Source organism: Protopterus annectens, chromosome 5.part0 (assembly GCF_019279795.1).
Source record: "Protopterus annectens isolate FY-2018-M chromosome 5.part0, PAN1.0, whole genome shotgun sequence".
NCBI classification, from domain to species: domain Eukaryota; kingdom Metazoa; phylum Chordata; order Ceratodontiformes; family Protopteridae; genus Protopterus; species Protopterus annectens.
In genome coordinates this window covers 708,890,113-708,918,066 of record NC_056735.1, presented here as the reverse complement: position 1 = coordinate 708,918,066, position 27,954 = coordinate 708,890,113, and the positions used below count along the sequence as shown (strand labels likewise).

At 36.9% G+C, this 27,954-nt stretch overlaps 1 protein-coding gene across 2 annotated transcripts in view; it reads right to left on the bottom strand.

Moving 5' to 3' along the window:
* MID1 (midline 1) overlaps positions 1-27,954 on the bottom strand; it is a 1,755,005-nt gene that overhangs the window by 1,310,801 nt on the left and 416,250 nt on the right. Inside the window, exon 1 of one of the 2 annotated variants that reach the window (XM_044072557.1) lies at positions 3,426-3,679. The exons of the other annotated variant lie outside the window; for it this stretch is intronic. The gene's annotated coding sequence lies outside the window, so the exon portion shown is untranslated. Of the gene's footprint in view, positions 1-3,425; positions 3,680-27,954 lie in introns of those variants that run through there. 2 annotated transcript variants of the gene reach the window in all.

Here is a 27,954-nt window from a genome sequence, read left to right as displayed (position 1 = left end):
TTGTTCTAAAGAAATAGTTTAACTTCAGCAGCACCCCTGAGAAGCAGTTGTATATAATAAATTGATCTAAACCATTTGTCAAATAATGACATTTAAAAAAACAGCTACATAGAGCAGATGCAGCCGTAAAACCATGTGGCTTTTCTAAAAGAGAAGTAGCCCACATCTAGCAGCTGAATGAATGATTGTTACATATGCAACACATTTTAGTATTACATTTTAAATGAGTACAACATTCAGTCTTCTAAAATACAGGAAAACTATCAAAATAAGTTTTTTTACTCAAAATAATCCAGTTCTCTTGCAGAATAAGATATACCCTGCTGTGTATTCCAAAAATCCATCCTCTGTGCAAATAATGGAAGAACCGAAATCCCCATATACAAAAGTCACTATAATTCCAAACTCTGTCTGAAATTAATTTTATCAGCATTCTGTATAACATAAGTCACACCTGAATAATTATTTTTTATATCCCAGGAAGAAGATCAAATTACTACAATTCCAGAATCCACATGCAACCTACAAGTGTTTCGTATATCTGTAGACCATAGCAGGAGAATTATCATTTTAGAGCATGTTTCAGCATTTTTATTCGTCTATACTTTGGAAAGTGTGTTTGCCTTCAATGCCTGTAATCTTGTAGAACTGTGATACATTAAAACAATCAGAATTAGTAAGCAAGTGTCTAATTACAAAAAAAAAGTTGCAAACTTTCCAGCATGGTGAGAATACTTTCAAATCCCCTATGCAGTTCAACATTTACAGACATTACCACAAGTTCTTGATACAGTACAGGGTGGTAAACTTTATAAAAAGCAAGACCAACTGTAACATGTTTAACAGCACATTGACAAGTAAATGAAAACTGATAAGACAGTTTTATTTCTCTTAAGTAACTATTGTTATGGTGATTGCTGTTTATTTATTTCATGTCACTCAAGTAAAATAGTAATCCATGCAGAAACTGTTGCGCATACAATATAATACCTACAGATGATTCAGAGTGGGATTTTTCTACTTTCTTGAACACTGTACTTTAAGGTGTTGCTTTGCTCATTTACAAAGTTTCAAGTCTGACATCTACAGGATGGTAAATGAACTAAGGAATATATATCAATGCAATAGAATCTGTCCTTGAAAATAATGAGATATTTATGTAGAATGACATGTAAGGTATGACTTTTCTGATCATGATGATTTCATTTGCAACAAAATCTCTGTGGTATATCAGTAATGAAACGTAGCAAAATGTTTAGTCATAGGTTTAATTTTAGGATAAGGACTCATTCTAAGAAAACAGTACTTAATATTTTTAGTTAGGAAATGCAGACATCCCAGCATCCATGGAATATTTAACATTTTGCTGAACTCTGTAAAGAAACATTTTTTCAGACAATAAAGTGTTAGTGATTCAAGGAGATTTAGCTGATTAACTGATTTAGCTGATTCTGACTGACATTACATAATGTGCAGTCGTGGCCTGACATCCAGTACTCCCAAAGAAGTAAGTGATCTAGATTTACCTTTTGCTAATAACACACAACTTTAATGAACAAGGATGTTACAAATGAGAACATTCCATAGCACTAAAGAATCTAATGTTTGCAATGATTCTTTTTCTGTCTTAACCAGAAAACATTTGGAGAAAGCTGTCACAAGTTATGTTTGTTTAGTGAGCAAAATAAACCTTTTGAAAAATAAGTGGTCATTACTTGTTTTCTCAATTACTACACACAGAACAGCCACACTATTTTTAATATTTGCACTCACAACATGCAATACTTCAGAACTCATTGAAATTTAATAGTTTTAAATACTTAATCACTGAAATACAAATAGAGAAAAAAAGAAGAAGCTGATAGTTCACAAATACAAGTAACTATATGCTATTTCTGTAGTAACTTTAACAATAAAGTAGACCTATATTATGCAGTATTGGAGAGATAAAATGCTTCAGACAAGGTGATCCGCTGTGGGAACTCCTAACCGGGAAAAGCCGAAAGAAGAAGAAGAAGAGATAAAATGCTTACTTGTTTTCTGACAGCTATACTACATGACAAGGGACATAACTTGCAGTCACAGTTGAGTAATATGCATTACTTCGGTCTTTTTAAGCCTGAATTTGAGATGCCCTTGCTGGTGTCATCTCTCACTGGATACGAACAACTAACCATACTAACAAACTGCCCTTTGTCCCATGATCAGCTTTTCTCTGTTCCCACAAATCTGCTGCACATGTTGTCATGGAAACACTGCATGTCTATTTACCACACAACTGATCAAAGGCAACAGACAAACAACACACAGGGCAAAAGAAGGGCAAAAGAAAAAGAAAAACTTGCCAGACTTCCTACTGTGTGATGGGCAGCCCATAATTAACTGATAAACTCAGACCACTTCACTACTTCTGCACACTTGTTGACTGCATCTGAAGAGCCCAAGAACCTAAAGGTTTTTAAACACAGCACTCCTGGCTGCCAGGAAGAAGTGGTGATGTCACTTTTCATTTCTGTCACATGTTTGTGTAGAGTGACTCCTAAGCTAGTGTTGCTGTTAGTAAAGCCTATGGAAGCATTCAAGATGTGTGTGTGTGTGTGTGTGTGTGTGTGTGTGTGTGTGTGTGTGTGTGTGTGTGTGTGTGTGTGTGTGTGCGTGTGTGCGTGTGTGTGTGTGTCTGTGCTAGTGGTAAAACCTGAAGAGACCACACAGTGATGACTATACTGCCTAATTAAATAACAAACATCTGTACTGCATTTTTCTGAAATTATGTTGTCCTCTACTATACTATCAAAAAGTTTTTTTTTTGTTTTGTTTTCCTATCCTCTGAAAATGCTTTCATTTTTTTCCCTGGGAAAGTAGCCACTAAGTTTCTCATCTCTCACAGACAGCCACCGCCCGCCTCCACCAGCACATGAAAAATTTTCTGTTTGCTGTTCATGCCTATTTATATAAAGCATTTCCACTCTTAAGGTTAATCAAGGGTCTACAGTACTTATAAAAATTTATATTTATAATTTTAACAAGATGATTTCAATAGGCCACATGACTGAAATCACTTTAATATTGCATTAGCATTTTTAAAACCAAATATAAATATTCATGCACTGTTTCTCAAATTAGAACAGTAAGTATATTTACCTTTACCAATTCTTTTGCATACAGTGAAAGTAATGATGTTTAAATGCATGTTGATATAATGCAATTAAGTTCATTTCATTAAGTTAGTTCTACTACACATTATCAAAAATCAATGCATTTAAACACAATGGTCAGCTAAAATACTTCCTATCTGTAAATTTGCCTCAAGAAAAAAGATGCTAGATAAAATAAGATGTTTTCATTGAAATGCAGGCTGCAGTTAAATAATGCAGAATTATAAATATAGCATATCCTTGTCTTATCCTATCAGACATGTGCCTTACCTTCCTCATGTTTAGAATTCCATTATCCATAGAGCCAGAAACAGTCTGCCCCCACATGAAAAAAACTAGGAAGAGTGAAACAAATCCAGCAAACAAGCTTGATGTCAAGCAAAGTCACCCACTTTAGTTTCCATTCTCTCTTGCAAAAAAAAATCACTGTTACAAAAGAGAAGGGTATCCAGGAATTTTGCAGATCCTACACCTTTCGTTGTTTAGTGCGCACAAGTCAGATGCAAGAAAGCAACTGTCCACCTATTGCTCTGTTTAAACTACGGCTCAAAAGTAGTTACTGTGGGCTGAATTAGGCCACTCGCCTGCCAATCAGGCACAGGAGGGGAGGAGATTTATGATGCTTGATGCTTTCTACAGAAGGATTAAAGAAGCTCAGGGATTTAAAAGACTAAAGACAGCTGGAAACAGTGACTCAGGCTGCAGAGATGCAAGCCAGTGACTAACAACATTCCTGAAGAGAGATTCCTACCTTTATCATCCAGCTTCTCCACCATTTGATTTCAAGCTACTGGTAAATATTTAAAAGCAATAGCATACTCGTATAAAGGGATACTTTTTAAGAGACACACACAGTTGAAATCCAGAGCTAAAACTTTTGTACATCTTTGGATAGAAAGGTTGTACATCTGAGTGAAAGCAGACTATACGTAGAGTTTGCATAAAAAAGTACTTTATGAAAACTTTTTAAAACTTTTTGACTGCAGGACAGAAATCTATTAAGTGATGCAGGAAATATAAATTCTGTGCAGGTTTGCAGATGCCTTTCAAATGGTGTGTGCACATACTTCACAAAGACATTTATGAATACCGCATATTGCCGTTTGGAAGAGTGGGTTTGAAAATGAGCACTAAGTTTTGACAGACATCTTTTCAATTCCTATATGCTGATTTATTTGTTTTGTATTGCAGTCTCAAGAGTGAATTCTTCTAAAAGGGTCAGCATAACCTATCTTCATGGCTATCAACATCATAAGCAGTTCTATCATCACTATCAATGCCTTCATCTAAGTGATTTCAGTGAGACAAAAAGTGATGTTCCTTTTTGTTTTCATTGTAAAGGTAAACATCATGAGTCCTTTCCTCTGTATGTAGCATCTATCATGGTTCAGTCTCTCCACTCTACCACCTCTGCAGCTGCTTTGTGACTTTATACCTAGTCAGCAGCAGGGGTGTCAGTTGGGGTGAGGCACAGAGGTCAGCATAACTGGTTTATACAGGACCTAATTGTAACCATTTATGTGTTTATTGCACACCGCCACCTCAAGCAGTAGATAATGCTATTAAACAAGTAAGACATTTTGCATATGATTTTTCTGCAAAACTCAAAAAATACAGAACTGTAGTTATTGATTGAGATTTGGAGTAGCTCTTTGCTGTTCTAAATATTAATGAGTAGCCAGCAATCCCTACTATCTATAAAACCAAAATACATCATTTACATTTATAAGTAATCACATACTTAAGCTTAATCTCATCCTAATCAGCCTTTTTACTGCTACCCCTGTGGATCACATCTTCCTTCCCAACCCTTCAAACCTGCCTATCATGGCTAACCTGGCTGTCCCTAGACCTGACTCCCCCTTCTCCCACTTGCTGTGAGCTCTCCCATCTAATACATGTTAGCCTGGTGGCTATTGCACAAGCCAGATTGTATTATTTTTTTAAGACTTCATACTACAATAGATAATTTCCTTTTTGCTATGTAAATATTTTACAGCATGGGCTAATCAGATTGAACAATTTTAACATTAACTGTACTTGCCACATTATAATTCTCCCTTTGAAATGTCCTTCTTTCCTTACTTCCTTCCTCCCTCCCTGGAACCTATCCTAGTAAACAGAAGGTTGAAGGAATGGCAGTCTGTCAAAGAACACACACACACACACACACACACACACACACACACACACACACACGCACACACACACACACACACACACACACACACACACACACACACACACACAAGCGTGCGCGAGCACATGCACACATGCACATGAGCACACACACGTACACATACAGATACACGCACATATGCACACATGCACATGCAGATGTATGCACACACAATGAAAAGTACAGTACACAAACATATAGACAATTTGGAGCATAGCTAGTTCATCTACTCAATGACTTTGGAATATGGGAGGAACTTGAGTCCTTGGCCAGAATCCACATGCAGACAAGAAGAACATACACATTTTGCTGGATGGGTACCTCATCTGGAAAATGAACTGGAAACACAAGGGCTTGCAAGTAAGAACACTAATTGCAACACCTCTGTGTAACCTGTCAACATATATTGCTGTCATGAACATCACCTTGGCATTATTTTCCCTGACAGGCAGTCTACATTATTAATGGACCGTATTTACTATATTTGGAAGTGCTAAGACTGATTTCCAGTGGTGCCAACAAACTCAAAAATTATACCAGTACTAAAGGAATTTATGCAGCAAAGTACTAGAACACATTGATAAAAAAATCCTTTATTGACTAGTACAAAAACGTATTTCTTTATGTTTAAGCTGGTAAGCTTTTTGTCCCTCTTGAATACAACAGGGCTTATCAGAACAATAAAAGGAAGCCCTGCCCACTTATACAGGTTTATATAGTTACAATTAATTGCATGGCCAATAATTAATTAAATTTAAAACTAGTTACAACCTAAGCAATATTTAAAGGTATCACACTTAAAGAAAAACTAAGTTAAAAACTTTGGCAACTCATATAATAACATTAAAAACATCGAGAATTTTGTGTAACATCTATACAAGCAAATAAACTTGATAAAACAATAAATAATATTTTCCAGTAAAACTCATAGCAAATAAATTGAAAAATTATTATAGTTTTGCAGCCTATTGCTTCAATACTGGGACAATGGAAATATTGTTATTTAAACCAGGAAAACACATGGCATCTAGTTTTAACTGTCAACTTAACTCCTTGTCTATTTTCACCTCCCACACATCTCCTCTTGGGTAGGGGGTTACTTTTTCTAAAATCCTAAACAAAAATTGTTTAAAGAACCACAGTGTAATGAATGCCTAAATATGGCGTTAATATTATTTTTGGATGTGTCATATGTTTGTTCATAAATGTGTTTCTTAAATATGCATGTTCTGTTTTACCAACATAAAATGCTGGACATAACAGAACATATCGCAAGGTAAATGACACTTTTGGTATTACAATTCCCATATTTAAATTTTACAGAATTTTCTAACACCAAAAAATTATCTTTGTGGATTTACTTGCATTGATTACATGCTCCACATCTTGAAGTGCTTTTATTCCCCTCTATTGAAGTTACATATCTGCCTTGGTCATTCTACAAAATAATTAATTTTTTGCACTCTTATATACAAATAAAAGCCCATTTCATATCATTTTCCTAATTTTTTGTCGCTACCCAGAATGTTCCAATTTCTGTAGAGAATATTCTTAATGACTCTCTAACCTACATTATATTCTCGTACTAGGTGTCTGTAAAAATTGTCTATTTCCTCGAACCTTTTTAACTTCATCTACTTGGGGCTCTTTGTCTGGATTTTGTTTTGACACTTTTGTAACACCTGAAATGCCAATACCTAAATCAATTACCTTATCACCAAGTTGGGAGGGTGGCCTAATGGTTAAAGTTTTTGCCTTACAAAAACAAGGTGCAGGGTTTGAGTCTCACAAGGGATAATTGGCTAGGCTTAAAATGGCTTGCAAGGGCAGTTAGTCTAGTACTAACCTATAAACCTTAACCAACATTTTAGGATAACTTCTGTTGAAAAACATGCCTTCTAATTTCTTCCTTTCACTTTTGAACATCCCCTTGTCAGAAATCATTCTTGCCAATCTCACAAACTGCCCCCTGACTAGACTTTTTTCTGTACAAATAGATGGTGACTATTAAAATAGTATGTATTTGAAAGAGTAGACGTTTGAAGCAAAACTGCCAGCTTATTTTGTAATAGTGGTATCTAAATAATGTCAGAAGTGTCATTCAACTGATATGTAAATTTAATAATGGAGGTGGTGTTGTTAATAAATGTGACAAACTCACCCACCATCAGTTTGTCACCATTCCACAAAATGAAAATATCATCAAGGGAATGAACATATAGCTTACTGTAGCAAGAAAAATCAGATTTAAATATGCACTTTCTCACCCAGGTGAGCATTAATAAATTAACAAATACATTGGTGCAAGCTGCACCCATTGCTACTCCTTTTATCCATTTAAAAATCTTAACTTAAAAAAATATATAGTTGTTACCTAAAATTAGATCCATATACCATATAATGGATCTAAGACTTGCAGTAGTTAAAAAATCAAGTGTAATTGAGGCTTTGTGAAATAATTCCAAACCCTTGTCTTGGGGTATACTTGAGAAAAGATCTATGACATGCACTGTCAAACACTTAACCACCTCATACCAAAGTTCAGATTTCAGTCTCCCCAAAAAGTCCTAAGAATATTTTAACAAGTGCATGATCAAATCCTACACTGGTTTAAAGACCCTGTCAACCACCACTGCAGGTGGATAGGTATGGCCACAGTAGGCCTGAGGGGAAGTTTTAAAATGTCTTTATGAACTTTGGGGATGCAAAAAATAGTTGGAATAATTGGTACTGTATTTATTAAAAGTGTATAAGAATCAGAACTAATCTGGATTTGCATTGACTCATCTTCCAAGTACTGATCAATTTTTTGTAAACAATGACCATTTTGTTTCTAAATTCTACTGTATATTTTATACTGTCATGTAAAATATTAAACTTGTCATTGATGTAGTCAATGTTATCATATAACACAACACCACCACCTTTGTCTGGTTTCCTAATTCTAATCAAATTCTCCTTTCTAAAATAGGAGAACACATTCCTTTCATAAGAGGAAAGGTTGAATCTTCTTACAGCTATTTTCTTTGAGCAAGATGTTTGTAAAAGTCTCTCTTGCAGGCACTAGCACTAGGGATTCATCACTGGCATCACAATTCTTTTCTTTTTAAGTGTGTTGTTCTTAAGAGAGTCCTTGTGAGAATCTTGAAACTGAATATCAAAAGTTATCTTCCTAATATATAGTTCAAATTATATTGGGGAAGCTGTAAGGTCATATTTAGCTGTTGGAATAAAAATAAACTCTTGTTCAAAGAGAGAGAAAAGATCTCCAGTAATAGTCAAACCAAAATCCCAAAGCCATTGCGTTCCATTACTATACTATTGTCACTAAATGAAATAGGTACATTCATAGGGCTACATGCCTGATCTTGCCCCTTCTGCACCCCCTTACTCTTCCTCTTCCTCTTTCTCAGCCCTTTTTGTTGGTACTCTTGCACTGAAGGCTGTAACTTGGTTTGGACTGCAAAACCATCTGGCTGGCATATAACCCTTGCTGGTGTATCTGGCTGATTATTCTTTCTGAGCACCTGAAGGGGGGAATTTCTAAAGACAGATGTCAAATGACCTAGCTTGGTTATAGTAATATTCTCTCAGGGGTTCATTTCGGGTAGCATCCAAAATGGTACCCTCTCTTGGAGTAAATCTAATTGTCCCGGTAATCAAGCTGTTTAGATTCTATGTGTTCAGCTACTAAGGGATATGGCTGACCAGATTCATACTGCTTTTTATTCCTCAAAAGTGTCCTGTTTTTCCTAATTTTTAACTTTTCACAATGGTGGTCAAGTCTAGCAAGCACTTGGTCATACTGTTCTTTCTGCATGTCAAACAGAAGATCATTCCTAATTTCTTCATTGAAAAACTTGATCTCACTGCACAGCTTATTGATGATTACTTCGTTGTTGTGAATAATACAGGCAAGAAGTTCAAGACCCAGTCTATTAAAGATATCTGTCAACATTTTCTGTAAATCAGAGCCTGATTCTACTCCATTAGGATAGCTGTAATATCTAAGCCCCTTTGAGACCCTCCTTACCCTAAGACAGTCACTGAGAAAGGAGTTGTCTAGTTACACCCCCAGGAACTACAAGTTTTTTTCCAAAGGTTAAAACCATGCAAACTGTCACATTCAACAGGTGCAGTCATATTAAAATGCTTGTAGAAAATGAAAAGTTCTTCAAAAGCCTCATAATCAGACTAGAAACCACAACTTCTCCCATATTACAGCCAATAGAAAGCCAAGTGACTTCCTTCTACTAAGCCTAAATATTAGAAGTATATCCAACAAAGTCCATGAACTCCATGCCACCATTGACTTATACTCCCCAGATATTGTCATCCTGACAGAAACCTGGCTAAAACATCACATTACCAGTGAGCAAATACTAGCATACTAAGAGTAGACCGGCTAAACAAAAAAGGAGGTGGTGTAGCTATAATATTTAAACAGCATCTAAACATCCAGATCTTAAAATCATCAGCTTCACAAATAGGCAATGAAGAAATAATATATACCAACCTCAAAATTAACCAAAACAAAACCATCAACATAATTGGATGCTACTTCCCACCTGGCCAAAACATCCCTCCACTAGAAAACCTCCTCAGCTGGTCTTCCCACCATCTCCCCAAGAAACTATCATCTTAGGTGATTTCAATATTGACTGGCAATCCTGTTCTGGCAACAATCCAACCCATCATGTACACCTTCATGGCTTCACCCAACTAGTCCAGTCACCAACAAGGATAAATAAAACTCCAGCAAGCACACTACCCTGGATTGGATACTAGTCAGTAAGAACCCCCAGTCATATATAACAGGCTGCTTATCAGATAGCCTCAGTGATCACTCCCCAACATTCCTACTCAAAAATACCTGTACCAAGCTAAACCTGCCATCTATCGTCAAATACGTAAAAAAATAAACTTTAACCCACTCACATTCATCTCATCCCTCAAAGAATGTAACTGGCATGCTCTAAAGTACCTCAGTCTATAAGTTGAATTTTTAATACTACCTTCCTGAACATCCTTAATTACCAGGCCCCCATAAGATTTTCCAGAACCAAAGCACAACACTCCCCATGGCTAAAGAAAACCACTAAGTCAGAAATGAAAAACAGGGATAAAGCCTGGGAGCACTGGCGCAAAACCAAAACCCCCGCAGCTAGACAAACATTCCTAGAACTAATAGAGTCAAAAGCTAATAAAACAGGACAAATTCCAATACTACCAGTCTGCCCTAGACTCCTCACAACACAGCCCCAAACAATTCTGGTCCTCCATAAACTCCATCCTCCACCCAGGTAAAGTCAGTACCCCTCCTCCTAACATCCCTCACTCCTCAGAAAATATTGCTACCTCATTCAACACACACTTCACCCAAACCATACTATCACTAGCTAAACAACACAACCCCCCTCCCCTCCAACCCACACCTTCAACTAGTAATCTCCCCACTGCCTTCTTTTTCTCCTGTACCTACCTCCAACATAAAAAACTCTTAACTAAACTTAAACCCACCAAATTAGCAGCAGACAACCTCCCAAGTGAATACCTACAAATCGCAGCTGATGCTCTGGCCTACCCAGTATCCATCTTGATTAACCGATCTCTGTCAGAAAGTTACGTTCCCACATTGTGGAAAGTCTCACATATAATTCCCCTCCACAAAGGCGGACCCTCTGCAGAGCTAACCAACTACCGCCCCATAGCTATTCTCTCTCCACTCTCCAAAATACTAGAGAGATGCATACACTCTCAGGTCTCAGACTACTTCCTTACTAACAACCTCCTTTCCAGTACTCAGCATGGTTTCCGACCAAACCATAGCACCACCACTGCCTTACTCTCCTTTACTAACACTATCCTTTAGCATAAAAACAATGGCTATCTCTCCTCTGCTACTTTCCTAGATCTATCTAAAGCATTTGACATGGTCCCACACAAACAACTTATCTCTGTCCTCAATAACCTATCCTTCTCACAATCAGTCACCAACTGGTTTCAGAGTTACCTGTCTGACTGCCAACAATCCATGGCAGAATGACATATCTCCCCAACTACCTGTCTCCATAGGGGTTCCCCAAGGATCCATCCTTGGACCCCTACTTTTCTCTGTTTACACCAATAATCTAGCCTCTGCCACCAAACATGGCACACTCATCCAATACGCAGATGACTCAACCATCATCTGCTCAGCCCAGTCCCTACCCAAACTGCAAAAAGTCACACAGGAAGCCTTTTCCTCTGTTGAAACATGGTTATCCAATGCCCAATTAATACTCAACCCAAACAAAACTAAACTACTCATTTTCCAACCCACCAAACATACTCAAAACAACTCTCACTTTAACATCACAGCAAAAGACAGCACCACTATATACCCAACTGAACACACCAAATTGCTAGGAGTGGAAAAAGACAATAAACTAAAATTTGACATTCACATATCCATGACCATAAAAAGTCCACAAAAACTAGGAGCATTATACAGAAATAAACAATTTCTCACCAAAGCAGCAAAGATTTCAATAGCAAATTCCCACCTTATCTCCACCCTACTTTATGCCTCTCCAGTATATACCAACCTAAGGCAATGTGATCTAAACAAGCTAGAGACCTGCTACAACAAAAGCCACAGGGCCACCCTACCGTAGTCACCACTGTCTCTCACCTGCTGAACTGGGCTGGCTTGAACTCCCTCACCTCCTTCAGTGGTATCAACTCTCACTCGCCCACAAACTAGTAAACCATCCACTAAATGTCCCATCCCTCCAGAATCTACTCCAACCCTATCGCACCACCAGACCACTAAGATCCAGCAACAAAAATCACTTGCAGATCACTAAAGCCAATAACTCTACTGGTGAAGCACTATTCTCTTGCGCCATAGCCAAATTATGGAACTCACTCCCACCCACAATTACCTCCATACCATCATGCACCAACTTCAAAACTTTATTAAAAACGCACCTAAAAACATGCTGGCTATGCCTTTGCAACTCCCACTCTAATATCATCCACCCCATCCAACTACTACCTTTCTTTCACCTCCACTAACTACCTTGATGATAGCAAGCTCAGATGCTCATAAGCCTAGTACTTATTATACAGCAGGAACTTCTCATTGTTACATTTGTTAATGCCTGTTCTGTACTTCACAGATAAAGATTCTAGTTGTCTACTGATGTACTATGTTCTTCTGTAAATATGTTGTAAGTAATTTCTATGTTAAATTGTTAATCGCTATGTAATCCAATGTAACTACTGTCTGTTTATTTTACTGTGGAGCTTTTCTCCTCGGGCCTCCACTGAAAATGGACCCATGTCCAGTCGGACACTCCCGGTCAACAAATTTAAATAAATAAATAAATGAATAAATAAATAAATAAAAGCAACGGAGAAAGCAAGATCTTCAAAAGCCAAGCATTAAAAGAATCATCAGTTGACAGAGGCCCTCCCTAAACTACTGGTGCCTCTTATTTATCACCCAAAGCAGCATGTAAGTAAAAAACTGGAAATCTCCATTGCTTTTTTTAAAGCTGTCTCGCTATGTTAAACTCATTTAACATAGCGAAACAGTGAGAAAAAAGAGTTATAGTAATGGAAAAAGTCCGGGCGACCGGACCTTTTTCCATTACTATAACTCTGATTTACAACATGCACGCTGACCAATCAGCGTGAACATTTCTGAATATTAATGGCGGGGAGTTGTATAATATACATTATTAGCTGTGATTACATTCATAAATCTGGAAGGGACTAAGATATTCAGACAGCTGAGAACACTTACCGTGGACTGTATTTTGGTCATTTTCCAAGCAGAAGAGCTGCTAAAGCACTATACTGGGCATACTGCCAAATTTGTAAGCGGCAAGTACAAAATATAAAACAGGTGATTTGTGCATAATATTGGTCCTTCAGAGATAATGACCTCTGTGTATGTGAGATGATTATTAGTATCACTGATTATAGTCCTTTAATCTATATATACATATTAGATGAACACAACTGAAATCTGCTGTAATGTGATTCTATCTTACAATCCTATATTGTGAGTATTTAACTCCATGGTAGGAGCACCAGTGTTACTATATATGTATTATCCTGACACCTCCTTCAGCCGGCTGATATGTTGTGACATAATCCATCACCACTTAAGTAGAAGGCAAGGTATTCGAAGATGCTTAGAAGGACACACCATTATAGTTTGATTTTAAATCACTGCAAATCCAGTGTTTGAAGTATTACTTGGAAAAAAATAAAATAAAAGTACAGCATCTATATCCCTGACATGAGTGGGATTACCTGAAAGGAAATATTTTAAAAATGTCACAAATCTAGCAAAGAAACAAGAAAAGTAGTAGTGCTAATTAAAGGGACCAGGCATCGTGCAATGGCAGAAGCTTTTTGGGAAGAATATAAAGACGTGCTTTTACTTTGTTGAGGAAAAAACAAAACAAAAATGCAGATCTTTTGTCATGTAATAGAACGACTTTCATTCCAAACCTGCTTATCAGCTATGTCTCTTCAGCTCTTAATAATTCCTCACAAGGTATTCACAATCAGGCTACCTAGAATCCAAAGGTGAGGTATTACTAATTGTGGAAGAAGCAGAGGACCTTCCTAACCACACACTCGTATATTTGTTACAGTGCCTCATGATGGCTGCCATTCTTTTCTGAAACAAGGTTCTTCCAAACCTGGAACAGCTCAGAGCAGATACTCCCTTGGATTAAGCATTTTGTAACACATAACGTTGAAGGCACTTTCCTTTTTAAAGTTTTAAAAGGCATATTATTTTTCAAGTACAGAAAAAATGGAAGGCATATGCAGACCAGATGTTAAGATTATATCTCAAGATTATATTATTTATAATTTAAAACAAGGATCCGAGAGAAGTGGGGACAGAAATAAAAATAATTTCCCCCATACCATTCTGGAGGCAAAGTACTCCCATATTTAGATATGTGTTGACAGATAAACTGCTACACATGGAGGCAAAATTATTTTAACTGGTTGGTGCACTTTCTGTGATCCCATAAAGTTATATTGCTTTTTACTGAATATTCATTTATGCCTGCAGTTGTAGAATGTTAAATCAGAGACCTCATTTCTTTCTGAACATTTAACGTTATTAACAGCACTGATTACTAGTCTCTTACTTATTTGACAATCCAGTAACACATATTTCTCCCTGTGCTGTGCAGATTTATAGTCCATCTTGTGTTCTTTGATTACTACTACAACTGAACCTGATGTTAAGGAAAATACTTTAAACTTAGAAAACTTAGAAAAACTTCAGTTACCTCATGAGGCAATTTATTTACAGATGCGAATAAACAACAATATCAAAACATTTGGTGAATAATTGTAGGCAATATGTAAAGGGAATGATCAACCCATGCTAGAGAATGTGGTATAATTTAATTTCAGATGATGTTGTTGGGCTAATACAATATGAGACATAGAAACCAGAGGCACTGGAAGTTGTTGAAGACTGGGCGAGGGGGGGGGGCTGGAGAGTGAAAGGGTCACTGAGTGATCTAAAAAGGGCAATTTTTTAAAAACTATTTACTACTACAACATAGGTTCACCTGGAGGACATTTTAAACTTAACTAATTTCCCTTTTGGTGCTTGAATTAACATTTCCTTATTGGTTTTACCTATTCCTTGGCTGATAATTGTATATTAGCCTTAGTGAGAATAAATGTGATCATACTATAGATAATTTGAGGGGACCCATGTAAGGGATGCAGCATTTAGGAACTGCCTCTATCCATTAGTGGCATGAGGGGGAATCCTAGGTACATTTTCTATTACCCATCCTTAGATACAAATTGCCTTTGAATATGGACAGGGATGAGCTTTGTTTTACCTGAATTGATAGTATGTTCTGGAACAGTGGTAGCCTCTGTGATATATATCCATCTCTCTGCAACATTCAGTTTAGATACCTGGACTGAGTATTTCTGATGCTATTTGGCTTGCTGATATTCTGTAGATCCATCTGTATTAGGTTGGAGGATGCCTTGTATGCCAGACACATCACCTCTAAGCACTCTGTAGGATACTGAGTATAGTGATAAATCTTTGAGGTGGTCCATGCAAGACCTATTGTTTAGGACTTATATCCCTTTAGAAAGGTATCTCTGTGGGTATTCGAGTTGTTGCATGGGTCTGGACAGATACATGCCAAAGTGGGCATTATACAAAATGATTGACCTAATGAGGGCTTTGTAAAGGGGGACAGTAACATCTCTCGATCTAGTCACAATCAATTTGTTTATAAGCTGTGCAATATATAAAGACTTCCTTATGACTCTGGGCACATGTTGGTCAAAAGTTAGGTCACTGTACACACAAGTTCCCAAATGCCAAACAACTGGGTCAGTTCTCAGGGGCATTGTCATTTTGGCAGTTCCCTTGATTAGATGACTTCCCAAAGCATACAATAATGTATTTCTTGGAGTTTAGTTTCAATTTATGATTCTGGCACCGGTTATTGTTTGGGACAAACCTTCCTGGATGATGGTTAAGTCATTTGGGGATTCAATAACTGCTCCTAGCTTGTAGTCATCTCAAACTTAGTCGGCCAAAGCCCTTTGGTATTTCCTTTTACTTTTGAGATGTATATGCCAAACAGAAAAAGTCTTATCATCGAACCCTGGGGGATTCCATTGGTGACTTGTCTCTTTCCCTGTTTTGATCTCCTGCATCCTGTGAGCAAGCATACATGTTTGCATTCTTTGATTCACCTTCCTGGTTGTATTTACCTGATTGTATTAAGTTATATTCCTTGTATATTGTTAGAATGTGTTTTAAATTTGTAGTTTGGAACAGTCTTCTTGTAAGCAATGAAACAAAATGTATGAATCAATAATGAAAAAACTACCTACTTCAAAAAATTTCAACCATAAAAGGCCACTCAAAGTTCTGTCATTACAATCCACCAATATCAGTAAATATGCAAAATCTCTGCAGAAGTAAGTCATCTTAATAATTCCACATTGAAGGGATCTGTAGCTAATGAAGAGGTTGCTGCTAGCAAGCATCTTTATATTTAATTAATTTATTTATTCATTTAGACTAGACAGAAATTCCTAGAACTACGCAATAGTAAAAAAACTAATAAAACAGGACAAATTCTAATACTGTCAGTCTGCCCTAGACTCCTCCCAACACAGCACCAAACAATTCTGGTCCTCCATAAACTCCATCCTCCACCCAGGTAAAGTCAGTACCCCTCCTCCTAACATCCCTCACTCCTCCGAAAATATTGCTACCTCATTCAACACACACTTCACACAAACCATACTATCACTAGCTAAAAACAACCCCCTCCCCTCCAACCCACACCTTCAACTAGTAATCTCCCCACTGCCTTCTCGTTTTCTCCTGTACCTACCTTCAACATAAAAAAAACCTCTTAACTAAACTTAAGCCCACCAAATTAGCAGCATACAACCTCCCAAGTGAATACCTACAAATAGCAGCTGATGCTCTGGTCACCCAGTATCCATCTTGATTAACTGATCTCTGTCAGAAAGTTACGTTCCCACACTGTGGAAAGTATCACATATAATTCCCCTCCACAAAGGTGGACCCTCCACAGAACTAACCAATTACCTCCCCATAGCTATTCTCTCTCCACTCTCCAAAATACTAGAGAGATGCATACACTCTCAGGTCTTAGACTACCTCCTTACTAACAACCTCCTTTCCAATACTCAGCATGGTTTCTGACCAAACCATAGCACCACCACTGCCTTACTCACCTTTACTAACACTATACTTCAGCATAAAAAAATGGCTATCTCTCCTCTGCTACTTTCCTAGACCTATCTAAAGCATTTGACATGGTCCCACACAAACAACTCATTTCTGTCCTCAGTAACCTATCCTTCTCTCAATTAGTCACCAACTGGTTTCAGAGTTACCTGTCTGACCGCCAACAATCTGTTGTATGGCAGAATGACATATCTCCCCAACTACCTGTCTCCATAGTGGTTCCCCAAGGATCCATACTTGGACCGCTACTCTTCTCTGTTTTCACCAATAATCTAGCCTCTGCCACCAAATATGGCACACTCATACAATATGCAGATGACTCAGCCATCATCTGCTCAGCCCAGTCCCTACCCAAACTGCAAAAAGTCACACAGGAAGCCTTTTCCTCTGTTGAAACTTGGTTATCCGATGCTCAATTAATACTCAGCCGAAACAAAACTAAACTACTCATCTTCCAACCCACCAAACATACTCAAAACAACTCTCACTTTAACATCACAGCAAAAGACAACACCACTATATACTCAACTGAACACACCAAATTGCTAGCAGTGGAAATAGACAATAAACTAAAATTTGACATTCACATATCCATGACCAAAAAAAAAGTCCACGAAAAACTAGGAGCGTTATATAGAAATAAGCAACTTCTCACCAAAGCAGCAAATATTTCAATAGCAAATTCCCACCTTATCTACACCATACTTTATGTCTCTCCAATATATACCGACCTAAGGCAATGCGATCTAAACAAGCTAGAGGCCTGCTACAACAAAATCGCCAAATTCACCACAGGGGCATCCTACCGTAGTCACCACTGTCTCTCACTTGCTGAACTGGGCTGGCTTGAACTCCCTCACCTCCTTCAATGGTATCAACTCTCAGTTGCCCACAAACTAGTAAACCATCCACTAAATGTCCCATCCCTCCAGAATCTACTCCAACCCTATCGCACCACCAGACCACTAAGATCCAGCAACATAAATCACTTGCAGATCACTAAAGTGAATAACTTTGCTGGTGAAGCACTATTCTCTTGCGCCATAGCCAAATTATGGAACTCCCTCCCACCCACAATTACCTCTGTACCATCATGCACCCACTTCAAAACTTTACTAAAAGCACACCTAAAAACATGCTGGCTATGCCCTTGCAACTCCCACTCTAATATCAACCACCCCATCCAACCACTATCTTTCTTTCCACCCCACTAACTACCTTGATTATAGCAAGCTCAGATGCTCATAAGCCTAGTACTTATTATACAGCAGGAACTTCTTATTGTAACATTAGTTAATGTCTGTTATGTACTTCGCAGATAAAGATTCTAGTTGTCTACTGATGTACTATGTTCTTCATCTGTAAATATGTTTGTAATTAATTGCTATGTTAATCAAATTGTTAATCGCTATGTAATCCAATGTTACTACTGTCTGTTTATTTTAACTGTGGAGCTTTTCTCCTCGGGCCTCCGCTAAAAATGGACCTACGTCCAGTCGGACACTCCCAGTCAACAAATGTAAATAAATAAATAAATAAATAAATAAGGAGAACATTCATAGGACCTCATCATCAACTCCCTTTAAAGTAAAACACAGTACAGTATCAGCGATCCATCTGCATACTATGGGAGTAGAACACACAGCCTTCTATATCAAGAACAAGTATATTACCTGTTGTGCTACTAGCAATGCAAACAACTTAGCATAAGTAGGACTAAACTTCTCTTCACCCGAAACTCTCAGCTCTTTGTGAAATCCACTTGATGGTCAACTAAATCTCTCAAATTAACAGCACAAGATATCTGGAAAAAGCCAACATTTATTTAGGGGGGGGCAAAGGCCCCAAACCAGGGACACACTTTAAATACTGCTTGTATAATGTTAGAAAGTTGCTAAAATAAAGTGTTTTGTGTTACCATGTGTTTCCTGAAAGATAGGAAGACTGAAACTTAAAGGACTATCATTATTTAGTGAATTCAGTTCTCACTGATTTGTCAGAAAACCACACATTTTAAGAGGAACAGACCAGAGGTATGAGCCAGATATTCTGTGAAAATCTGGACAGTTGAGAACTATGGACTCAACTTCCTAAATCACAAGTGGTGGTATGTGTAGAGAATTCAGGCTCTTGTTTGAGCCTGAGTAACACTAACCACCAGGTATACCTAACTGGGGCATTTTGCACACACACACACACACACACACACACACACACACACACACACACACACACGAGCAGCATAACTCCTACAAATAAAAGAGCTAAACTCTCCTTACCAGCTAGACTCATGCTCTGGCACTCTGGCAGCACCAACAGAACAGTGGCAGCATAACTCCTGTAACGCAGAGCAATAAGAGAAGAATAACAGCTAGTTTAGTTAGTTTAACTTCCATGCGTGAATCCACATTAGCGTGAAAACTCTACTTCATTAATTTTTCCCGATAGGTCTTGCACCTGTAAAAGTGTGTGTGTGTGTGTGTGTGGGTGGGGCTCCCTCTCCCCCTGGCTCTATGGTTCCGGCACCCATGACAGCAACAGGATGTGACTTTATATAGTTTAACATGAAAATGTGTAGTACTTGTTAGAAATGATAGAATGCATTTTACACAAACAAAACTTTAAAGAATATTGTGATCAGCATAATCAAGGAGCAATATACTGTAGTGCGTTAATGGCTTGTGAGACATATGCTGGTAGATGGTTAAGTCAGGAAATAAAAGACGTTGACATGGTAAATGGTATAAATCTAATAAAATGTATAGTGTGGCTAAACTGTGTGTGTGTGTGTGTGTGTGTGTGTGTGTGTGTGTGTGTGTGTGTGTGTGTGTGTGTGTTTATGAGGAGTGGGATCTGTACTTCTGAGGTAGAATTAAACCAAGATCCACTCTTCCTCAGTTAGTGGCAGCTTAGGTGGATGCAAAAGACATCATGGCACTTATCAAAAATGTAGCACGGAGGTTTTCCTTGAGTCTTGGCTAAATTTCTTTTATTCCTTATGAATATCACCTTGGGCCGCCTCCCAATACAGTCTAGACCTAGTAGGACTAACCCATTCAATAAAAAATAAAACATACACACACACAGACACACACACACACACACACACACACACACACACACACACACACACACACACACACACACACACACACACACACACTCATTTATACATGCACAAAAACACAGTTTTGAAATAAATACTATTCAGTTGTCTAAGGCATTATTTACTTTGCATATACATATTTCATACTTATCCATTAGCTTTCAGAATTCAACATTACTGTTGTAAAACAAGGAAGGAATTAACATCTAATGCTCTGTATATAACTATACTGTTATACCTAAAGATATAGTTAATATTCCAGTGAATTAGATGATATATTCAAGAAATATTTGCCTCACTTGAGACACATACAAAGAAATAAAGCTGTGGGTATCACTTCTGAATACATTATCAGCAGATAATTAATTGGTGCCCAACTTGTATGGTCAGCTACTTTGATCAAAGAGAATTATTTTCTATCTCATATGGTTATTAATGCAGCTAGTGTTTATTCAGGGGGTGTCAATAACTTGTTGCATCATAAATCTAGAAGAAGGAAATACCGCAGTTTGAATCAGTTTGTAAAGTCATAATTACTTACCTAGAATTAGTTATAATGAAATGACAGAATGATAAGAAAAGCATTTAGGAGAAATCAGTATGAAAAAAATAGCTGTCATTCTGGGTAGTTTTTCTGATCAACATAATATAATATAACTCTGCAAAATGCCACTTATTATGGTAGATGTAAATTCCACCTACATTATGCACGTCTGGAATTAATGTATAATCTATGGAAGAAATATAAAGAGTATGTTGAAGAAAAAAACATTCATTTGACACCCACTCCTTCATACTGTCAGAAAGTTAAGAAGCAGGTAATGTTATTATCGTGAATCACTATCTCATTCAGCAAAGCATGGCTCCTTCCTTAGGACTGCCACCTGGCAATGCTTAGAATGAAGTGATCCCCTCACAGCATTTACCCAGAAAATAGTTCTTAGAACAGTAGTTGTGGGAAATCGCAATTTAATTGACAGGGACACTGAAGCTGACAGCAGCTTAAATATTAAAGAACTTCATGATGACAGCAGCAGCATGGAGGTGGGAACACCCATTCCCTTGTTGATATGTATATCATTCAGGTAAATTATTGTTATCTTGTCATAGGCCCTGCCAGGCTGGGAAATAAGAAGACATCTGTGGTGTACTGTTGTCATCTGATAAAGTATCACAATAGCTATTGTACCACACTCCATACAGAACTTTAAACCTAGCATAAATGCCCGATTTTTTTCAGTTTTAATACCACAATAAAATAATCATTAAATTGTTTTTAAAATATTTTCCTGAAATTATAGTGCACTGAATAACCATATAGCTAGCAGCTTACTGTGTTTTTTCTAATACTGATTTTGTGTGCAATAAAAGTGTGCTGTTCTCTTCTGATATAGCTTTACTAGAATTTTCATTTTTTAAATCATGATATTTTACTGGACTCTCTTTAAAAAAGGAAAATAATAACTTGCCATGACATTTGACAATAAGCAGCTTGCTTTGTGTCCTAAAGGAAAACACCTTCACGTAATCATTTTCTCAAGTAATAAAGAAGGTAACTGTATTTAACATACATGCCTCATGCAGCTAAACAGTAATTCAGCAATTCAAAAAATGGTGAATTATGAATTATGAATATGAATATATATATATATATATATATATATATATATATATATATATATATATACTGCATTTATATACTGCATATATATATATACACACACACACACACACACACACACACACACACACACACACACACATACACACACACACACACACACACAGACACACACACATATATATATATATATGGGTCACACACACATACACACACACACACACACACACACACACACACACACACACACACACACACACACACACATAGACACACAGACACACACACACATATATCATATATCAGCACCACCGTCAATTCCCCTTTTCCCATTTTTTGTATATAGGATCAGGTTGTCACATTAACAGTGACCCAGTGACCATCACCTAGAACACACACACATACACACACATACACACACACACACACACACACACACACACACACACACACACACACACACACACATATATATGGGATCGGGACACATGCTCGACTAGCATATGTCCGAATCACAAAACACAGAACACACATTCACAAAAGTGCTTAACATCGACAAGCACTTCCGTGTATGTGTGCATGTTTCATTGAAAATTCCCTTTTCCCCACTGTAGTGCGATCTCGGAGTGAGAATAATAAAGTAGGTGGGGTGTGGGGGCTGCAAGGGTAGATTTTTTGTTGAACTACGCATACACGGAAGTGCTTTTCGATGTTAAGCGCTTTTGTGTATGTGTGTTCAATGTTTTGTCATTCAGACATATGCTAGTTGAGCATGTGTCCTAGACCCATATATATATATATATACATATATAATATATATATATATATATATATATATATATATATATATATATATATATATATATATATATATATATAGTTATATTTATATATACACACACAGAAAGAGTAAGATAGACAAATTGATATTCAGATAGATAGCTCATGGTCCCATTTTTTACAGAGCAGGAACTGATACTGTACTATCCACTGTATTGAATCCTTGCATGACACAAGTCTGTGACTACATTTCAGTCAGTGCCCAAAAACAAATGCCCATGGTAATTGTCGGAAAGAAGAAACACCCTGTATAAATTCTCCAAGCTAATGGTGATGTAACCAAATCTAGTGTCTTTACCAAAGGAAAGAGAAGAAAATTTCCTTTAATAATAATCTTGCCCGATATATTGCTGCTTTAAAATGCAACAAATGCCAATGCCATCAGTAAATGTAATCAAAACTATAGCTATCAAGGGCAGATGAATGCTGCGAGCCCATTAAACATGCCAGCAAGAGCAGAGATGCTAAAAATAAATGAAAGTATGATCTGAAAACATTCACTCATAAAAGCTTGCTAGGATACCATTATCTAGGCTTGTAGTTCTTAGCCATCAGTTCATGGCATGTCTATTTGGATAATTCACTACTCTGTTAATGAACATGGGCTGATTATGTGTAGCCGATTTTTAATGAAGCACTGAATTTAGAAATAAATACTCTGATTTGTGCTACTCATTGTTTTAAAAGCTAGTAAAGCAGTGTAACTATAGTAACTAAAGGTCGGTAGTTATATTCACTGTTCTTAGATGCAATGTATTGCAAAGTTAAATAGAACATGCAAACGATGTCACTGAACAATGTTTTTTTTTTAAAAAAGAAGATGTTAATTGTGATCAGTATTCTGCCTCGATAACAAAATTAATGTAAATTAAAATGACATAGTGTGGATTTCGGACAGTAAGATTATAGATATTATACACTCTTCAGTAGAAGTGAAAAGCACATTCTATTACCTCTAAGAAATGAATAGGCTCAGATCACTCTAAATGTTTTGCTATCTGTCTTTGGTTTCCATCTATAATGTAGCAAAGCAAAGCATTTTCAGACTTGTTTAAAGGTCAATAAGTTAAAGATGAATCACAATTTTTATAGCAGTAATTGAAAATATACATTATACGCTTGCCAGAGTATCACAGAATCTAAATAAAATCTTAACTGCAGTTCTTTCTTGATTTTCCCTTTAGGAACTTTGCTGACTTAATTATATGAATAAATATATATATAATTGCTGATACAGTTTTAAATGCTTTCAGTAATTGATCATTTGAATAAAGTGCAATCTATTAAAACTATGAGAATGTTTTCGAAATTAAAAGAAATAGCAGCTCATTTCTCTAGTGAGTGTACCAAATGGTTTTCAGAGCAGGGGCTTCAAATGGCTGCTGTTGTTGTTTCTGGTCGTGACGAGCTATAAACCCACAGGGAGTCTCAGCAGCAAATGACAGTAATGGCTGTAGCCCCAAGAATCTCACTGGTGATGTTGGGGAACCAAAAGGAAAACCTCAACACACAACAGCTGGTAAATCAATAAGTGCAGGATAAAGTCAGTATAGTAACCACAGGGAATACAGTGCTCATTGTTAATGAGTCAGAAGTATGAAGAATTATGTCTGACTCCCAGCTGGAAGTCCCTACTGATACAACACAGGCTACAAGTGGGTATATTTTGTAGTTGTTACACCACATTTTTATCCCAAGATGATGCATTTGTTTAATCTTTAACATGTGTCTTCTCTAAACTGAAAGCCTACAAAAGACAAAAACAAACAAAAAAAACAGAATTGCAAACATACAAAATGCCAGACATCTTTAATTATTTCAAGTACATTACTAAATTCTACAATTTAACTAAAAATGTATGAGTGGTGTTAGCTTTGAAAAGTTTATATATGTTGGCATCTAATGATAACAAACTGGCTTGAGAAGCAAGGTCATGACTTAGAGAGACTGATTAAAATAATTCACCATGTGAGGCTGGAATTGTTTTATACAACATCATGTAATAATTCAAAACTAGAGGTTAAATAGGTTTAATAGTCTGTATAGTGTCACTAGCCCCTATTATGATAATTGCTGTCTCAGAATAATGCAACATCTGAAAAGTAAGCATTATCTCATAGATCTCTGTCTGAGGCTATAAGAAATTATAGCATAAGGAAAAAATGCTGTGAAAAGTAGATACACAACTCTGCCACTGCCACTAAAATTGTTGACTGAAAACCATTAAAACCTAACTCACTCAGCATGTAGTCAAAACACCAAAATGTATTATTTATTTATTTTTTTGCAGTGGGGATTATCCCCCTGTATAGTACTAAGTGAGGACTAGCCTACATACTCCTTTACTTAATGTTCTGACCTCATGGCCACACAGCTGATAGAAATGCTACACAATGGTTAAAAATGTACTTGCAAGTACTAAGACCTCACAGTAAAGCCATATAATACAACACATATTCAACATTTCATCATTTTGGGGACCTGAATTGTTGAGATAATGCACAAAAAGATACTTTACATCAAAATGTAGTGCTCCCACTGTCAGTTTATGCGCTGCCTTTTGAGCAGCAAAAAGCACCATTGTATACAAAGACAGGCAGTGTAAACACATACGGAATTTGTACATGGGCAGGGTCTTCAGTATCATACTTTGTATGCAATGACAGGTATATCTAAATAACACAAATATTGCTTCGTCTGAGAAATACAGAAATAAATGATTTATAAATCCTTCATTAATTATACACTACAGATTTAGCATAGTGATATACTTATGGAAAAATGTTCATGTTTTGCATTCTAATTTACCTGAATGTGATGATATCACCTTTTTGCCATTAGAACCTAATGGCATTAGGATTAAACCTGCTACTATACAGAATATCAAATTATATCACTTTGATGAAAAAGTATGCTATATTGTGTCTTATTTTGTTGCTAAGAATGGTCCCCTAAAATGTTCCTGGAGTTGTAGTGTTATGCTGTTAGAGTAACATAGACTGAACCCATAACCTTACAGTTCTACAGTCAGTATATAGACTGCCATATTTCAAAAATGACTGATGTAACAATAGAATTTTATGTAGTGAAAAAGAGTGTTATTAAGTACATGTTGCAGATGGAATGTCTCAGCCTGAAAGTTAACATGGGTGATGGAGTACTGGAACCGCAATGTAAGTGACTGTTCCACTAAAGAAGCAACTTGGATTATGATTACCCAGGATGAGTTGCAGTGGTATGCAAATTAGCTATTATTCTAATTTTATTGAATGCTTTGGTGTTCTACATGATTTAGTGCTTAAAACTTGCTATTCTATCCCTTGTATGTATATATGTATGTATAGAAAAGCAGTTTGCATAAATTAATCTAAAATGTCATTAAATTACTGTCTTGTTTTACAGAATAAATCATAACTTTCTCATACTAAGTATAGTTAGAAAACAACATTTTGTGTAAATAAATAAGTACTAGAAGGTGATAACATTACTTTAAAATAGTAAAAGTGTGAAAACATCTTTGTTTGTGTCTGTGAATTTTTATTAACGTACAATAAGTTTTGTAACATGTTTAATCTGTAGTTCTTATCTTAACCCATAGCTTCCCAGCTTTACTTTCTTTCGATGAAAAAAACTTTTGTCACACAGTTTTACATCACAGTTTATTTGATATTCATCACATGCAACATTTACATTAAAAAATAAATAATATTCAATATCTGATGCCACCACAGAAATATGATAGTAACTGCTGATCATATCGACATAGGCTCTACGTCTTTTGCAAGGAAAGTCCAGAGACTTGATCAGATACCATTTTATTGCCTAGGACATTTTCAAATGGTGGTAATACAATGCAAAATTCATGAAAATGTCCTTCTTGGTTAAATGAAATTCACAGGTTCCATAGGTCAGTAAAAACTTACTAGGCTGTTGATGTATGAGGAAATTAAGAACCCTAGCCTTGCATTCCCATGATAGTTTTTAGCTCTTATACAAATTTCCTAGAGGTGCTGAGAATAGGAACATGTTGAGACATTTACTCGCCTCTGTCAATGAGGGACATTAGTGCTAAAGCAGAGTTGAGTTAGTCGTTTACCATCCATTCATTTAAATTACATTTGAATAGAGTAAGAGAAGTATTTTGCCTTATGTGGAGTTGACGATAGTTCCACAGAAGACGTATTCTCCGTGAGACATACCTCTCCCTCCAACATGTTCTACTTAAGTTGCAAAAGAGATTGAGATCCCTTGAGAAGTTAGCAGTTAGCACAGTTGCCCCTTCTTTGGAACAGGCTTCCCATACATGTGAAGCAGAGTTCTTTCCTGACCCTATTCAAGCAAAGCCTGGACCAGTGGATGGGAAATCAGAAATTAACCCCTGGTCAGTCCCCATGCCTCCAACGGACAGACGCAACCTGTAAATGGTTGACTATGTATGCCCTAGATTACACATACCCCTAAAAATAACCTCATTGTTGGATACATTTGGGATGCATGGCTAGGCTTAAAAATGCTCCTAATATATACCATAAGCCTATGACCCTATGCAATCATTTGACCTCTGAATGTGTAATAGTTCTGATAGGAGAGGGTCTGCTGAGGCTAAAGTTTGACTCTTAGTAGCCTGCATGTTACTGAGAAGAAAAAAATGGATTTGTGATGGTCTGCATAGTTTTAGTGATTTAGGTCCATGCTTCTTTTTAGAGGGAAAACATTGTGGCAAGTGTTTGGACAGGTTCATAGTTTCATAGATTAGTACTAGACTAACTGCCCTCATGGGCCATTTTAAGCCTAGCCAGTTACCCCATGTGAAAATCAAACCCTCCACTTTCTGTCTGTAAGCTAAACACCATAACCATTATACCAATCCCCTACATATTGAATGAGAGTCAAGTACAGTGGAATGATTAGATCCCTGGACTTAGATGCCACACCTCTAGGTATATGTTATGCAATGAAAAAGGACTTCCTTACAACAGTGTATATGTGGTTCTCAAAGTTTGGGTTCATTGTTGACACAGGTTTCCATATTGTTGACTATGAGATCAGCTTTCAGATGTGTTGTCAGTATGGTAGTTACAAAGGAAGTCATACTTGTCGAAGGATATGATTATGCATTTCTTGATGTTTAGTTTTAGTCTGTGATTCTGGCACCAGCCATTTGTTTTGGAAAAGCCATCTTAGAGGACTTTGATGTCCTCTGGTGAGTTTATGAGAGTACCAAGTTTACAGTTATCTACAAATTTGGTTAACCATAAAAAC